Genomic DNA, 15456 nt, shown 5'->3' on the forward strand with positions numbered 1-15456 from the left:
TTATTTCTGTGCCCCAGCCCTAAAAACAGCCTGGCACACAGATTGATGGCCTGAATGGGCTGGTTTCCTGCACCATATTTTACAACTGTCTTCCTTTACCGCTCACAAGAACTCTCAGAGGTAGATGTGGTTGCACCCTTTTTGCAGATGGTAACAGTGAGCCTCTGAGTGACTTGTTCAAAGTCCCTCTCCTAATAGGTGGCAGGGCTGAGTGTGGCTCATGCCATGTCCAGCTCCTCCAGAGCCAGCAGTCTCATTTCACTCTACCTCCATCGAGTATGCAAGGCTTGAGCACCTACTGTGTACCTCAAATCAGCTAAGTGTTTGTGCACAGACCATCCCATTTGATTCTTCAAGATGAGGCTGTTTCCCAGTTGCTTGGATGAGAAAACCAAGGTTAGATTGTCAATGGCTAGGTCAGGGTCACACTGCTAGGAAGGAGGACAAAATAGGTTCTGCAAACCTGCACTGGCCGCTGGGAAACTCCAAGCTTAATTTAGGTTCCTTGTTGAATTATTCATTCTCTCCTCTCTTTTCTCCTATTTATGACTTCCGCCTTCTCATTTTGTTCCCTGAGTTAATGTCTTTTGTTTATATCTGCATCTTTGGCCAGGAATGAATGAATCAATGGTTTTGGAGGGAAAAACCCCAAATTCTAAACTTGAGTCCTTTTGTGGGGATGAGGCCCTCTCCAGACACATACCTTGGAGAAATAAAACGCTTCCAACAGGTTCAGAATACAATAATTTGATGTGCAATCTTGTTTGGTGTCTTTGAGCCCTCCCACCCTCTGTGGTAATCTTTCTGTTTTTCTTTTCTTTTTTTTTTCTCTTCTCATTATCCCATTTTCAAGCACCAACTACAGGCCAGTCAGGCACAGTATCACACTTCATCCTTACACTCTCTTGTGAGCAGCGGCCACCTTGCCCCATTTCACAGATGGGAAACTGAGACCCAGAGAAGCAAACCTATTTTGCAGGTGGGGAAGCTGAGGCAGGGCCCCACACTGGGCAAGTCAGTGTTTGAGCTGGGGTTCCTACTGTGGTTTGTCCTGCCTCAAGGGCAGCAGCTGATGGTAATTAGGATAGATGTTTTTAAAGTGGTTACTCTGCAGGAAATGTTCCCTCACTCATTCCCTCATTCATGCAGCCAAGACACAGGGATCTCCAGGCCCCATGGAGATCCACACCCTAGCATGATCAGAATTAAATCAGGACAATGGCACAGAGAATGGAGTGTGGGGTGGCTGATGGTCATGATCAAGGAAGGCTCCTCCCAGGAGCTGCAGGTTAAGCAGAGACGGGAAAAAAGAGAAGGGAAAGATCTTGGGGGAAGACTATTCCAGGTGAAGAAACAGCAGGGGCAAGGGCCCTGAGTCAGCAGTGAACAGATTGAAAGAACTGTAAGAAGCTGGCTTGGCTTAGGTATGGACACCTGGAGGCAGAGTGATGGGTGCGAATGCAGAGAAGTGGGCCCCCTAGAGGGGGCTGGATTTTACACGGAGGGCACTGGGAAGCCATGGCACTGGGAAGCCATGGAAGAGTTTAGAGCAGCACATGGCAAACACCATGGCCTTTGGGCCAAGCGCCCTGGGGCTAGCGGGCGGACCCGCGGACAGACAGATCCCCTGGGCTGACGCCGCCACCCACGTGTCGCGCGAAGCCCCACGCCCCACGTGCTCCCACAGCCCTTTAAACGCCCCCGGCCACGTGACCCCGCCGAGCCGCCTCATTGGCCGAGGGGCGTGGCGACTGCGCGGCTGCGCAGTGACGCGCGCCGGGCCGGCCCCGCCCCGGCCCCGCCCCCAGCCGGCGGCGGCGGCGCTAGCGGAAGGGATGACGTCACCGGCTGGGGGGACGCGCGAGCCGGCGCGAGGGGAGCGCGAGCCGCAGTGAGTGTCCTCGCGCCGCCCGCCCGGCAGCCCGGCCGGCGCGCGCACGCCGCGAGCCGCTGGCGCTCGGGCTCTGCTCGAATCCCATGCAACAGCCAGGATGTGAAGCGGGGCAGAGCCGGGGGAGCCCAGCCCAGCCAGCCTCCAGGTAAAGGGGGGAAAAAAAATCAGTGAATTCGATTTTAAAAAATGCAGGCGCGACAGTGGGGGTCTCGGAGGCAGCGGAGTGGGCAAAGCGCCGGCTTTGTGCCGGGGAAGCCCGCACGGCCATTGTGCTTGGAGGATGCTCCGCTGCAGCCGGCTGCACGCCCAGCCGCCGCGCCCGGCAAGCTGCGTCCGAACAACGCCCCTGAGGGCCTGGGCCGGGGCAGACAGGGGCAGCGGGGAGGGCTCGGCGGGCGGGGCTGGGGGCTTCGCCGCGGCGGGGGAGGGGGCTGGGCTGGACTCGCCCGGAGCGCGGCGTTGGAAGCTGCCCAGCGCCGCCGGCTGCACCACCCCGGGCTGCGGGCGGGGCAAAGGCGCGGACGGAGGACGCGTGTGTGTGGGGAGGGGGTGCTGGCCCCAGCGGCGCCCGGCCAGGCTCCCCGGCCGGGTCCCGGAGGCAGGGGACGCTGTGCTGGGGGTGGGGGCCGCGCGGGCGCCCCGGAGTGGAGACCAGCCCGGGACAGTCGGCTCCAGGTGGGAGCGAGGGGGGCACCGACTGGCCGGTGCGCCCAGGGCGGCTGCTGTGTCCGCCGCCTTCGCTCTCCAATCCCCCTCCCCTAGAGAACCCCCCTACTCAATGCTGTCTCCCCCTAGCGCCCTCCCGGCCTCATCTATCCTTTGGTGGGGGGGTCTCCGCTACCTTAGCCTTGCCCCACCCTACTGTGGCCCCAGCGCCCCCTCCCAGCTCCACCAGGTGGGGCAAGGCAGCCCCCAGCCCCAGGGACTCTGGCGGACGGGCGGGCGCGCGCGCCCGGCCCCCGACCTCCCTTCGGAGCTGGGGGCCCCGTGGGGATCCCGGGAGAGGGGAAGCCGCCCCTGGAGCTGCCAGCGTCGCGGGTTCTGCACGCCCTGGGAGCCCCCTCGGGGGCTGGGGGGGAGGGGCGGTGACGTCATCTCGGGGGTGGAGCCGTCTGAACCAGGTTGAAGGGGGTGCGGGGGGGGCGCCGTGCCCGGAGGGAAGCCCCCCGAGTTAGAGCGCCCATACTCTGAGCGCAAGGGTTTTGGCCGGGTTGCGGCCAAGTTCACTGCTCCTTACGGAAATCACTCCCAAATTTAGAATTCCACCCTCCCCCCCTCAGCACACACACAAATCCTGGACACTTACCCCCGCGAAACTCCCCCTAAATCAGAGAACTCTCCTTCGGCTGCTTTCTCTCCAAAATTCTCAAATCAGAGAATCCACCCCAAAGTGGAATCTTTTTTTCAGCCACACCCCCCAAATCTGGAGCCTCCTCTTTAGTGATTCTTCCCCGATTTCAAATCCTCCTCTAGTAGCCCCGTAAATAAGCAGCTTTTGAGTGTCCTTTCCTCTGCAACCCTTCCTCAAATTTAGCCACCCCCTAGGGTCCTCATCCCCCCAAATTAACAAACCTCCCCGGCGCCTTCGTCTGGGGGGTGCCTCCCCTCCCCCTCTTGGGCTCAGCTGGGATTCCCCTGTCCCCCCATCTCCATCTGGGGGAGTCCTCTTTCTGAGCGTGGGGCCCTTCTGCCTCTGGCCAAACCCCTGAAAAACCAGCCTGGCCCCCAGCTCGCGAAGAGGTGGGTGGGCATCTGAGGTGTCCAGGCTGGGTATTAGGACTGTGAGAAGCGGGGACAAAAGCCGGAGGGTCCCCGAGGGTCCCGAGGACAGGGACCCACCTGCTCTGGGCTCCCATTGGTCTCCCCGCGGCCCCCCCCCCCCGCCAGGACTTTGGCTGCCGGGGTTCTAGTCTTCCCTCGGTGTTCCCCATTGTTGCTGTTCCTGGGGTGCAGGGGGCAAGGGTTCCTTTTGTTTGGGGTGCCCTGCTTCCCCCTCTGAGCCACCTTGCACCAGTGAGAAGAGAGAGCCAGCCCGCGCCTCTACTCCTGTGATACCAGCCGCCGCTGCTGGAGCTTTTATTAATGGCTGAGGGACTCTGTCGATTCTACCATTTGCATAGCTCCCCTCCCCCTCCCAGGGTCCCCTTCCTTTGTGCCCCCTCCCCCTGCCAATCTCGCCTACCTTCTGTCCCTCAGCTCTCTTCTTCCTCTGCCAGCTGATACTTTGGCTGCGGAAGGCAGGCAGCTGGGGCTGGGGGGCGGCTGCTTCCCGCCCCCCAATCCTAGAGCCCACCAACTTGGGCCTGGGTCTCTGGCTGGCTCCCCTTCCCCGCCCCCGACAGTGCCCTCCGAGAGGCATCTCTTGATGCCTGCTGTTGTGTCTCCATTCTTCCCCCTCCAGAAAGCTTCTTCTTGCCCTGTGCCCGGGCCTGGGGGGCACCTTCACCATGACGGTGCACTTCTGCCTGGGGCCCCGGCCCCCCCAGCCCCCTGGGGGCAGACACCCGCCATACTTGATTGCCCTGAGAGTTGGTATAATTGGGCACAGGCAAACAAAACGTCGCGGGAGACCCGGCCTGCCTGGTGAGCTCATGGCGCTTTTCTATTCCTGCCACCCAACCAATGACATCGGCCCCCCGGGGGGAACGGGGGCTGGTGCTGTCATGTTGGTGGCCATCCTGCAAGGAGAGGCCACGCCTGGCCCACTCCTCACCCTCTGCGGGGACAGGGGGATGGGTCATTCTGGTGTGGCCGGGGTGTGGCATTGGAGGGCGCTGCTGGGGTGTGGGCTGGGCTCCTTGGGGGAACCCTCCTCCCCCAGGGGCCCTGGCGGTGTGGTGGGCACGGAAAGAGGAGCACTGCCAGCCAGGCGCCTGCCTGCTGCCCGCACAGAATCATCGCCCACTGACCGTGCTTCTGTTTCTAGCCCCTTGGAGCATTCCAAGCACCTTTCTTTTTCCCCTGCTTCCCAGGGGATCCCGGGCATCTTCACATATCCGTGGGCCCCATTCAGAGACATGAGGCATTTTTTTCCCAACGCTGGGGCTGTGGTTCTGGGCCGAAGTGTCAGGAGCAGGTGGAAGGGGAGAAGCTCCCTGGATGTCAGGGATTTAGTGGTGGCATCTGGGGGGACAATTCTGGAGCCATCACTGTGCGCTCATTTTCTTCTTTGGGCTGCTCAGAGCGTGGGGCTTTGCCTGGTATTCCCTAGATCCGGGACAGGTTGGGGAGACAGATCCACTTCCCCTCAGCAAACGGCTTTCCAGGGATGACTCGATTTCCCCTCCTGCCTTCTGGGTTGGCACTGAACGGCCTGTCACAGGTGTTGGAGCACAGCGCACCTCCAGCTGCCGCTCCCAGGAGCCAGGCGCTAGGAGACCTGTGGCTTCGCTGATTACTCCACCGAACAATGGTCAGCGAGGTGGCCAGGAAGGGGCAGGCAGGAACGGGCAGGGACCACGTGGCTCTGAGGCGCCGCGTCCGGGAGCCCCGGGTTCACCTGCTTCGCGTGACTTTAGTGTAACCATTGTGTATGGGGGGAGGGGGGGCATTGAGAGAGTTCGGGATGGGGAGGAAAACCCTAAAAATAAGGACGGATATTTATAAACCTGGCGGGTTTGGGGGATAATTGACAAAGCTTAATGTTTGCAGCTGAAAGCTATCCCCGCCCCGCCCCCCCTCCTCAAATGGAGCTGCATTAGGTTCCATTTGTAGAGTCATCTGGAGCCTGAGAAAGGTTCTTGGGAAGTGCAGTGGGCTTGGCGAGCACGTAGCGGGCCGTGGCTCCCTTTCTGGGGGTAGAGGGAGGGCTTGTGCTTCTGGAAAGAGGCAGGGGGCCTAGGCAGGGGCGCTGAGATGCCACCCCGCTTTCCTCTGCACCTAGGACAGCCTCCTGGCACACCCTCCGTGGGTGGGTGGCCCGTTTCCCAGAATTTGCAAGGAGGAGGTGCCCCTCTCTGCCCTTGCCCTGTCCTTCCCGCTACAAAAGATGCCCGGCGGGGGGGTGTGGAGAGACCCCAGCTGCCCGCCAGGCAGGGGGGCTCAGCCTCCAGTGGGGACAGGGGGCAAGATCCAGGTGCCAAGCTGACAAAACCCCGTGTGGGTCCGTGGACAAAAGTCACACCACTGTGCTGGGGAGAATGAGGGCTTTTCAGATGGTTTCAAAAATTTTGTCTGACTTCAGCCTGGAACCAGAAAGCTCCTGGCTTATAGCCGGAGAAGATGGGGTGTTGGAAGGGGTGAATTTCAAGCGCATGTTAGCCTGTCACCAGGAGGACGGACAGCCCGGACATAGGCAGATCTTAGCTTGAGATGCACAGGAAGCGGTGACACCTGGGTCTGCTGACCCAGCGGTCCAACTTGTCACCCCCTCTGGCCTTCTAGAAGCTCACGGGTTTTGAGTGTGGTTTTCGGGGTTTTCCCCCCTTCTCTCTTTTTTCTTTAAGGAAAGAAAAGGCACACACAAACACACACACACACACACACACACAAAGGGAAAAAAAAAAGAACCCCGACGTACCATTTCTGTCTTGTCTCTGATATTTCAGAAGCGTTGTTGGGGGGCGGGGGGCGGGGTGTTGTGTGTGGGGAGCATGAAAAAAATCAGTTGGCTTACACTTCTGCAAAGGCGAAAATTAACGAGCAGGTGGGAGTGACTCACGGACAGGCCCCGACTTTTGTGTTGCTTTATTTTTGTCTCTCTTCTCTCTCCCCTCCTCTGAGGAGCTGCCCATCCCCCTGCCCCTCCCCCGGGTCTGGCCAGGCTGGACCTGGGGGTTGGTGCTATTCCGGGCTGGCCGTGGAATCCCTCTCCTGTTCTCGGAATCGAGGCGCCCTCCCAGTCCTGCGGAGGCCAGAAGGATTCCATACCTGAAAACACACCAAGGTTTCTTTCCCCCGAGATCCCCATACTCATTCCCATGGATTGGGTTTCTGGGTCACAGTGACCCCGCTCCCATAAATACCCTTTTTTTGAAGGGGCAGATTTTCTCCAGAACTCCCTGGATGGTCCCTGCGGCTTTTGAGTTTTTTCGGTTTGTTTTTTGAACTCTTTGCTGTTACATTAGTCCCCTGTAGGAAGGCCAGGCGTTTCCTCGTAGGGAAACTGAAAATCCTGATTTTTTTGTTTCCTGGTTCTTCCTCTCTCCCTCTCTGTGGGGCATCGCCCCTGCCCTTTAACCTCTCTGTGTGGGAGCCTCCTCACTTGCAAAATGAGGTTATGCCTCTGGCTTGGGGGTCGGGGGGGCTGATTTCCAGCACCACCTTGCTGTGCATACTTGGGCTGGTTGGTTGACCTCTCTGTGCTCCTTCATCTCTAAGATCAGAGCAATCACAGCCTGCTTCATGGCAAGCCTGGACAGGAGATGCTGTAGGTAAAGCGCCTCCCTCAGCTCTTGGACGTGTCATCGGTTGCTGACTGCGTCTGTCTTATGACGCCCGGCCCCCAAATGGTGTCGCAGCCTCAGTGCCAGAGGCCTGGGACCCTCGGATGGAGGCGGGCCAGGTGGAGAGGGGCCGGGAAGATGCTCTATTGTCGTGCTGTCGTGTGGGTAATTGAGTGTTGGTGGAAATTCAGGGGTTCTGGGGAAGGGAGGTCGATGCGTCTGTGTGTGTATAATTTAATGCCACTTATAATTAACCCCGTGATCAGCAAATGAGGGGATGTTGGGGGATAATAATAGCTGCTCTGACTTATTTGGAGTTGGTGCCTGTGCCAGGTCCTACGCTAAGTAAGCACCTTAGGAGCATGCTCGGAACCCCATTTTGCAGACAGGGAAACTGAGGCACAGAGAGAGGTCTTCACTGGCCTGAGGTCACACAGCCCACAAGTGACAGAACTGGAAATCTTACCCAGGACTAGTGGCTGCCAGAACCTGAAGTCTTAACCCCTGAGAAGGAGCCGGGGCTCTGCCCCATTGTCAAAGAAGTAGCTTTGATGACGGTTCACCTGCTGGGTGAGAGTCACTGTGGAGACTCCGGGGCTCCCAGCTGCCTTCCTCAGAGGGTAAGAGTATGGATGCTGGTCCGAGGTTGCTTGGTTTCAAATCCCGGCTCTGCCACTCGCTGGCTGTGTGACCTGGGGCAAGTTGCTCAACCTCTCTGTGCTTGCATGGTCACCTCTGTAAAATGGAGAGTAATGCTATCCACCTCATAGCTTTGTTGGGAGGATTAAATGAGTTAACGTGTGTCAAGTGATGTGTTCATCCATAGCCAGACCTGCCCGATGGGGGCTCCCCAGCAGCACCCCCCCAACCCTCAGCCCCTCACGGGGTCTAGCATGGGAGAAATGTTAGGATGACTCAGCCACTGCAAACTGGGGCGTTCCCCGTCACTGGCTGCCTAACCAAGGCCGTCCCACTTCTGCGGCAGGACCGGGCCAGGGCCTGGCAGGATCTGAGCCATGGGAAGCCAGGCAAGGCAGGCGGAGAGGGCAGGTGGCTCCCGCACTCCTGAGACCTCAGGCAGTGGCCCCCCCGACTTCCAGAGCTATGGTGGATCTGGGTGAGTGCCTGGGGGGAGGTCCGGGACAATTCAGGGCCGTGTGGGCTCCGCTTTGACTTGGGCCCTGCTGAGAGGTGCTCAGGAAAGCAGTCAGTTTATAAGCTTGGTGTGTGAGCCTTCATTCATTCATTTACCAATTAATTCATTCAATCAATCAGTATTTGTTGAATACCGGCAGCCAGAGAACTCAAGAGCCAGACTCTGGGTTCAAATCCCAGCTCTGCTGCTCACCAGCTGTGGGGCTTCAGACTCTTTATGTAGACCGGCTGTGGAGCCTTGGACTAGTTATGTAGCTGCCGTGCGCCTCAGTTTCCTCATCTGTAAAATGGGTGCTTTGGCGTTGCTTTACTCATGAACAAATACATGCCAGGTAGACAGAAAGCTCTTTGTACATTCTTTTCCTTTTTTTCTTTTTGTAAATAAAAGCAAATGAAAGTCGAATTCTGGGGATACAGCAGTAAACAAGGCAGGCTCGGTCCTCCATCCCCTGGACCCTGCAGTCTGTTGGGAGAGACTGAATACATAAATAAGCAAGAAAAATATTGGCTGCAGTAGGGCTCTGCAGAGACTGGAAATCCCATGGCCCCCAGCAGGTCACCAGGCCACTATTTTGTCTGGGGGTGGGGATCAGGGGGACCTTTCTGAGTTGAACAGGTATTGGGAACAGCAGGTGCAAAGCTGGGAGGTGGAGCATCTTCAGCTGTGTGGCAGGAGGTGAGGGAAGCAGAAGCAAGAGGTGGGTGACCACATGGGGTCCCGACACTGAGGAGTTCACATTACAATTTCCACACGTGCAGCTAGAGTTTGCTGAAAGCCCCCAGAGCTTGGGTGCAAAGATCATTGCTAGTGGAGACCTGGGAGTTGGGGAAACACCTCTTGGAACAACTGTCATGCCGAGGCCCAGAGAGGGAGAGGAACTTGCCCAAAGCCACACAGCCACGCCTGCCTGCCTGCCTGCCCGCCTGCCCGGCTGGGCCTTGCACTAGAAGGGTGGGCTGGATGTCTTCACACCAGTCCAGAGAGGGTAACATGGCAGAACAAACGTTTGGATACCAAGGGGGAAAGGGAGGCGTGGGATGAATTGGGAGATTGGGATTGACATATATACACTATTGATACTGTGTATAAAATAGATAACTAATGAGAACTTACTGTATAGCACAGGGAACTCTACTCAGTGCTCTGCGGTGACCTAAATGGGAAGGAAATCCAGAAAACAGGGGATATATGTGTATGTATAGCTGATTCACTTTGCTGTACAGTAGAAACTAACACAACATTGTAAAGCAACTATACTCCACTAAAAATTAAAAAAAAAAAAAAGACATGGCAGAAATGTCATTCTCAAACCCCAGTGCCCATCAGGGCTGGGCAGGTCATGCCAAGGGGTGGTGGGCACCAGACGGGCAGCCCTGAATGGCTCCACAGCCAGATCTGCTTGGTTTTCCAAGATAAACCAGAAATCGAGATTTTTTTTTTTTTACATGAAATTGCCCTATTTTTCCATTCTTTGATCGTTCTCCTTACAACACCTCCGTTTGCCAGTTGTGTGGACTCGACACCTCACTTGCCGTCCCCAAGCCTCAGTTTCCCAGGCTGTAAAATGGATCGAAGAATCACAGCCACCTTGAGGGGTTATTTGGAGGCAGCGGCGTGATTATTCACGGGGAGGGCTGAGAACAGGGCCTGGGCCAGCAGCTGCGCTCGATAAACGTTGGCTCTGATTATATTAATATTGGTCATAATGGTGAACTTAAATTAAATGCTACACAGAAGGAAGCCGGCTCGTCCCACGGGGCAGGGCCGTGAATTATCTTCTGGCTGCAGGACTCGTTCCTCGCCTCTTGTCTTTTCCGGAAATACCTGTTTGCTCTCCGGGCTGGGGCACCGGGTCACCTGCGTTATCAGTAGAGTTCATTACAGTGGTTCTCAACCAGGGGCGATTTCGCTCCCCCAGGGGACACAGGGCGATGTCTGGGGACATCTGTGGTCATCACGACTGCGGGCTCTCCTGGCATCGAGCAGGGGGGGTCAGGGATGCTGTTCAACATCCCGCAGCGCCCAGGATGGCCCCCCACAGAGAATGATCAGGTTCTAAATGTCAGTAATGCTGAGCCTTAGAAAACCTGATTTGTGCTCTAGACCCCAGTGGTGAGAGAAATCAGGCGGCCGGGCCATTGGCTTGTCCATGAACGTCCGCCATCCGTGCCTTGCACCGTCTTGCTGGACTCAAACGCCGAGATTGCTAACGGGTTCCCGCTGCCCACCTGTCCCGGCCCCACGGCCCAGTTGATTGTCACAAGCGGGTAATTGCCCCTGACGTATGGATTCTAGAAGCACAGATGGCTGGGGTTTCTGGTGACAGTGCTGGATCTGGGAGATGGAGGGGCTGCTGCGGGCAGGTCTTTCCCCTTTTTCCCCACCTGGCCTTTGGAGGCCGGAGCACTAAGTTCGAATCCTGGTACAGGCCCTCCCTGGTTGTGTGAGGTGACCCCTTATTCCCTCCCCCCAGCCTCGCTTTTCTCATCCATGAAATGGGGATACATCTTGCCTGCTGTGTCATTGGGAGTTAAGTGCTGTCACGTTGATATGGGACCTAGCACCCAGGGTACACAAGCAGGGACTAAATGACTGTGCTCTCCCATCCCCCATCTTCATGGACCGCTGGGGGAGATGCGAATGGAGCTCCACACCCACAATTTCCCAAACAACCGCAATGGAGGAGAAATAACCCAAACAGGCATGAAGTCCCCGTCGTGGAGCCTACACTGCGTGTCTGGCCCTGGGCTCCGGCTTCACTTCATCCTTAGAACAGCCCTGAGAGGTGGCAGCTGTCGCCCCACCTGGCAGATGGGGAAACTGAGGCATGGAGTGAGGATGAGAAACTGGCACGCTGGAGCCTTTTCCTGGGGCTGCCTATGTGCCCACAGGCGAACTGAGGTGGCATTTCTGTGCTTGTGGAGGTTCAGGGGGTCTTTACTTGGTTGAATGATCTGCTCTTGCTTTCTTGAAATTCTTAATAATTTTTGCACAAGGAGGCTCTGCGGTTTCATTTTGCCCAGCTGGAGCACATAGCAATTATGGAGCCAGAAGGTTGGTTGCAGAAGGAGGGACATGTTGTCGGCTGTTCTGGATCTGAGATATGTTTTTGCCTCTTACGAGCTGTGTGACTTCAGGGAAGTTGCTTTGCCTCTCTGGTTGGCACACCCAAACCCTGCTTGCCAGCCAGTCCCCTGCCGGCTTCTCCACCCACTCCCTCCTCACTCATTCTGTACCAACCACCTTGACCTTCCTTCTCCCACCTCCAGGCCTTTGTCCTTGCTGTTTCCTCCACCAGGAGCTCCATTTCTGGCCAGGCCAACCCTATCCAGCCAGTGTTGCCCGGCACTCTTTTTATTTTACTTCCTCAGTTGCTATTTTACGGTCTGTCTGCCCCCCTTTTCAGGATGGGAGCTCCACCTGGCTCCCTCTCCCCAGACCAGCCACCCTGGTTTTTGAGAGCCACTGCCCTCCTGTACTAGAACCAGCATGTCTAATTGTCCAGATTAGGCGGGTCATAGTGGCTGGGAAAGCCCCACATCAGGCAGCTGAAACGCCCTGGCTCAGTTCCCACTGCCCTGGGCAGGGAGGCTAGGAGACCAAGTCCCCGGTGGAGGTGCTGTGTGACTTCGGCCACTCACTTGCCCTCACGAGTCTCTGCATGTCTGAGCTGTTTGGCGCAGAAGCCATGATGATTGGCTGTTGAGAGCCAGGGGCCCTGAGGACAGGTGTCATGGGGTCAGGGAACCCTGAAATAGTCCATGAGGTTTCTTGTCTCCTGGGGAAGAGGTGAGAAGCCCAAAGGAGCAGGGGACCCCCAAAGGGCATAGTAGCTGGGCCAGGGGATTTTTAAGACTCAAGTAGCCCTGATGTTCATTTGACACCGTGTGCATCCGGCCAGATAGGTAGAAAAGTCACTGAGGAGCCCCCAGGAATGGGCCAGGCTTTCTTTGAGGGATTGAATTGGACATCTGAATAAGCCACATTTGAGTCTTGGCCTCACGCCCAACATGACCCTGGTCCAGTGGATTCTGCTGCCTGGGCCTCAGTCTCCTTGCCTTAAAATGGGAGCAAGACTGTCTCTTGAATGATTAGAAAGATCCGTACCGAGTGTGCTTGGAAAGCGCTGGCATGGCAAAAGATGTAACTGGCTAAACATCATACAATACAGCATGACAATGAATGCCTTCTGGGGGCAAATTGGGGGACCTGCATACAGAGCTTTGGGGGACAAAGGGTTTGGGGGTCCTGGGAGCAGCAGGGCCCAAGTCTGGCTTCTCCCAGGGGTGTCGAGTCTCCCGCTGCAGTGCTGAGAGCAGGCTGGCAGGAGGCCTGCCCCAGGACCACCTGAGCCGCGGTGGGGAAACCGAGTCACGCCTGTGTGGCCAGAGCCCTCGACAGGTGCAGGGGGTCAGTTCTGACCTTCTAGTTCTGTGCCTCGGTCACCCTGTGGGCTGCATCAAGGCCTCTGGACTCCCCATCCAGTGCTCTCCCCGACATCACCCAAATTTCAGTCACTCACTTTGACGTGTGCCTTTTGCCCCATCTACCTGGTCCTCCTAGTGACTTGGTAGTTTTCTTGAAACCCATTCTCTTTGAAAACTTAAAGGAGAAAAATTTGTCTTACTCTCATGAATGGGCAACCTGGTATGTCCTTGACATAAGAAGGCAGAACCTTTGAAATAAATGTGATGAGAGCCAAAAAAAAAAAAAGAAAAGAAAAAGTGACATTAAATCATCCTGCTGCCGCCACAGGCTTAGAGCAGAGGCCAAGGGCTACTGAGGCGTTAAAGCCCAGTTAGTACTCACCGGAGACTTCCAACCTTGAGAGGGCTGGAAAAAGCCGGGGAGGGGGGTGGCGCCCTTGCTGGTCGAGTCCACGTGGCTGAACATGGCTAGAACTGTTTGGGGGTCTCCACCTTCGGACCGGGGTGCTAGGACTTTCTCGTGTGTGTCTTGAGTATTCCTTCTCAACAGCCTGGGGAGAAGGTTATTTCTCCCTGAATTCAATTAATGAGCCTATTAAAAACTATTTATTTTCCCTGACAGTTGTTTACTGAGGAGAAGGAGATGAATTGGCTGGGCATCCTCCCCAGGCAGGCGCAAGGCGGGACGGGAGATGCCTGGTGCCTTGGGCCCAGGTGCTTAGCGAGCACAGACCATAGGTGGGGTCCTGCCTTCCGAGGGGCCCCTGGAAACACGGAGCCTGAACTTGGGCTGCGGCCAGTTTCTGACCTTGGGGTATTTGGGGAGGCGGAGCCTGGGATGAATGAAAAGCATCCTGGCGTGGAGGCAGGGGGCTGGCCCTGATAACATCTGTCTTCTCTATGCAGGCCAAAGTCTCTCAGATACACTGGGTTGAAAGTAAGACCTAACCCCATCAGGCTACATGTTTTTGGTGGGGTCTCCCAATATCCCGTCTTTCTCCTCCACAGCAATTGAGCCCTTTGACTTATCTGGGCACATAGCCACCTCGTGAAAAAAAAAAAAAACATTTCCCATTGTACCTTGCAGCTGTCTGTGCTATATGATTCAGTTCTGACCAGTGGGATAAATGAACAGAATTTCCTGGAAATGCCTTCAAAGGGAGGTAACACATGCTTCCTTCTCCCCACCCCCAGCTGGAATATGGAGGTGATGGTAGGCACCCAGGCAGCCATTTTGGACCACGAGGCAGGTATCAGGGATAAGAATGGGGGGTCAAAGAGATGGAAGGAACCTGGACCCTGATGATTATGGGGTGGGCAAAATAGCCCTGAAAGGCCGACCTGGGAGCTTCTTTTATGTGAAGATGCCTCTCTTGTGAGTTTTTTGGCATCCACAGCCCAACTTGATCCTAATAGCGGTGGTAGGTGAGCCTCAGGACACAGTGCTTTTCTTCCTTCTCTCCTCGGGTCTCTGCTCATTTTTAAGTGAGGCTTCCCCTGACCTCTCTATGAAGATTTGCAAAGTTATTACTCGTGAAACGATTTGTAAGAGTGTTATTTGCAAATCCACCTCTCTACCTGGCCACCATCTTCCCCTCTCCTGCTCTGCTTTTACTGGAATTGCTGTCGCCGTCTCCATGTCTTATGCCTTTTACTTGTCATCCACCTCCTTTTTTCGGCCATCTCCTCTGCTGTGTCCACAGCAGCGCCCGTGCACAGTAGGGCCCCGTGCACGTTTTGCACCCACAGATCTCTGTTCACAGGGCAAGCAATGAGGCTCTGAGACGCCTGAGGTCCTCCAGCTGGCTGGTGGCAGCGCCTGCATTGGCACCAACCAAGCAGGTGGCTCCCGAGTTCTCCCTTTTCACTCCCCTCTCCCCCCTCCCCCTGCAATCGGCCAGTTCGGGCCACCCAGCGGCTGCTCCTGATCCTTCCTCTCGCCCCCGTGTTCTCACCTCGGCCTCCAGAAATAGCCCCTTTAAAATAGCCGCGTCCCTGCATTCTGGGGCTTCTGCCTGCCCACGGATGTGATGCCATGCTGATGGTCCAGCCTCTTTATTGGATTTTTAAAAATACAGTTGGTGTTAGGTGTTCCCCCCCCCATTTTTACGCCTGAAGAAGCCCAGCCACCCACAGGCTGTTTCCATCCTGACACTTGTCATTTGGGGTTTCACACTGTGTGTCCCCCATGGATCCTGATCCTCCATCGCGGCCAAGGGCTGTCTGGTTTGCAGAGCTGAGAGCTTCCACTTCAGGCTCACGCCAGCCCAGAGTTCCAAGTCTGGTCAGGAAGCCCTGGGTCCGAATCCCAGGGCTGCCTCTTGCTGGCTGTGTGGCCTCAGGCACGTGGAGCAACTTCTCTGAGCCTCGGTTCACCAGTCTTTGAAATGGGGACATCTCGGGACTCAGGCACATGGCTGAAGTTCTCTGAGCCTCAGTATACCCACCTGGAAATAAGACCCCTGACGGTTTTTCACTCGGGCCAGAACACAGTGGGTGTTCTTGAGATGTGAGCCTACCTCGTTATAGCACTCGGGCCACCTCTGAAACGGCCTCCATTACCCATCCCAGGGAAGGATAGAGTGAATTTGGTGC

General features: G+C 56.4%; 1 protein-coding gene across 1 annotated transcript in view; it reads left to right on the forward strand.

Annotated features, from left to right (window-relative positions):
* The first annotated feature begins 1883 nt into the window (after positions 1-1883).
* Positions 1884-15456, forward strand: part of PTPRS (protein tyrosine phosphatase receptor type S) — a 103191-nt gene continuing 89618 nt past the window's right edge. The window contains exon 1 of the mRNA XM_036846699.1: positions 1884-2039. The gene's annotated coding sequence lies outside the window, so the exon portion shown is untranslated. The remainder of the gene's footprint in view (positions 2040-15456) is intronic.

This window comes from Balaenoptera musculus, chromosome 3 (assembly GCF_009873245.2).
Source record: "Balaenoptera musculus isolate JJ_BM4_2016_0621 chromosome 3, mBalMus1.pri.v3, whole genome shotgun sequence".
Classification (NCBI taxonomy): Eukaryota; Metazoa; Chordata; class Mammalia; order Artiodactyla; family Balaenopteridae; genus Balaenoptera; species Balaenoptera musculus.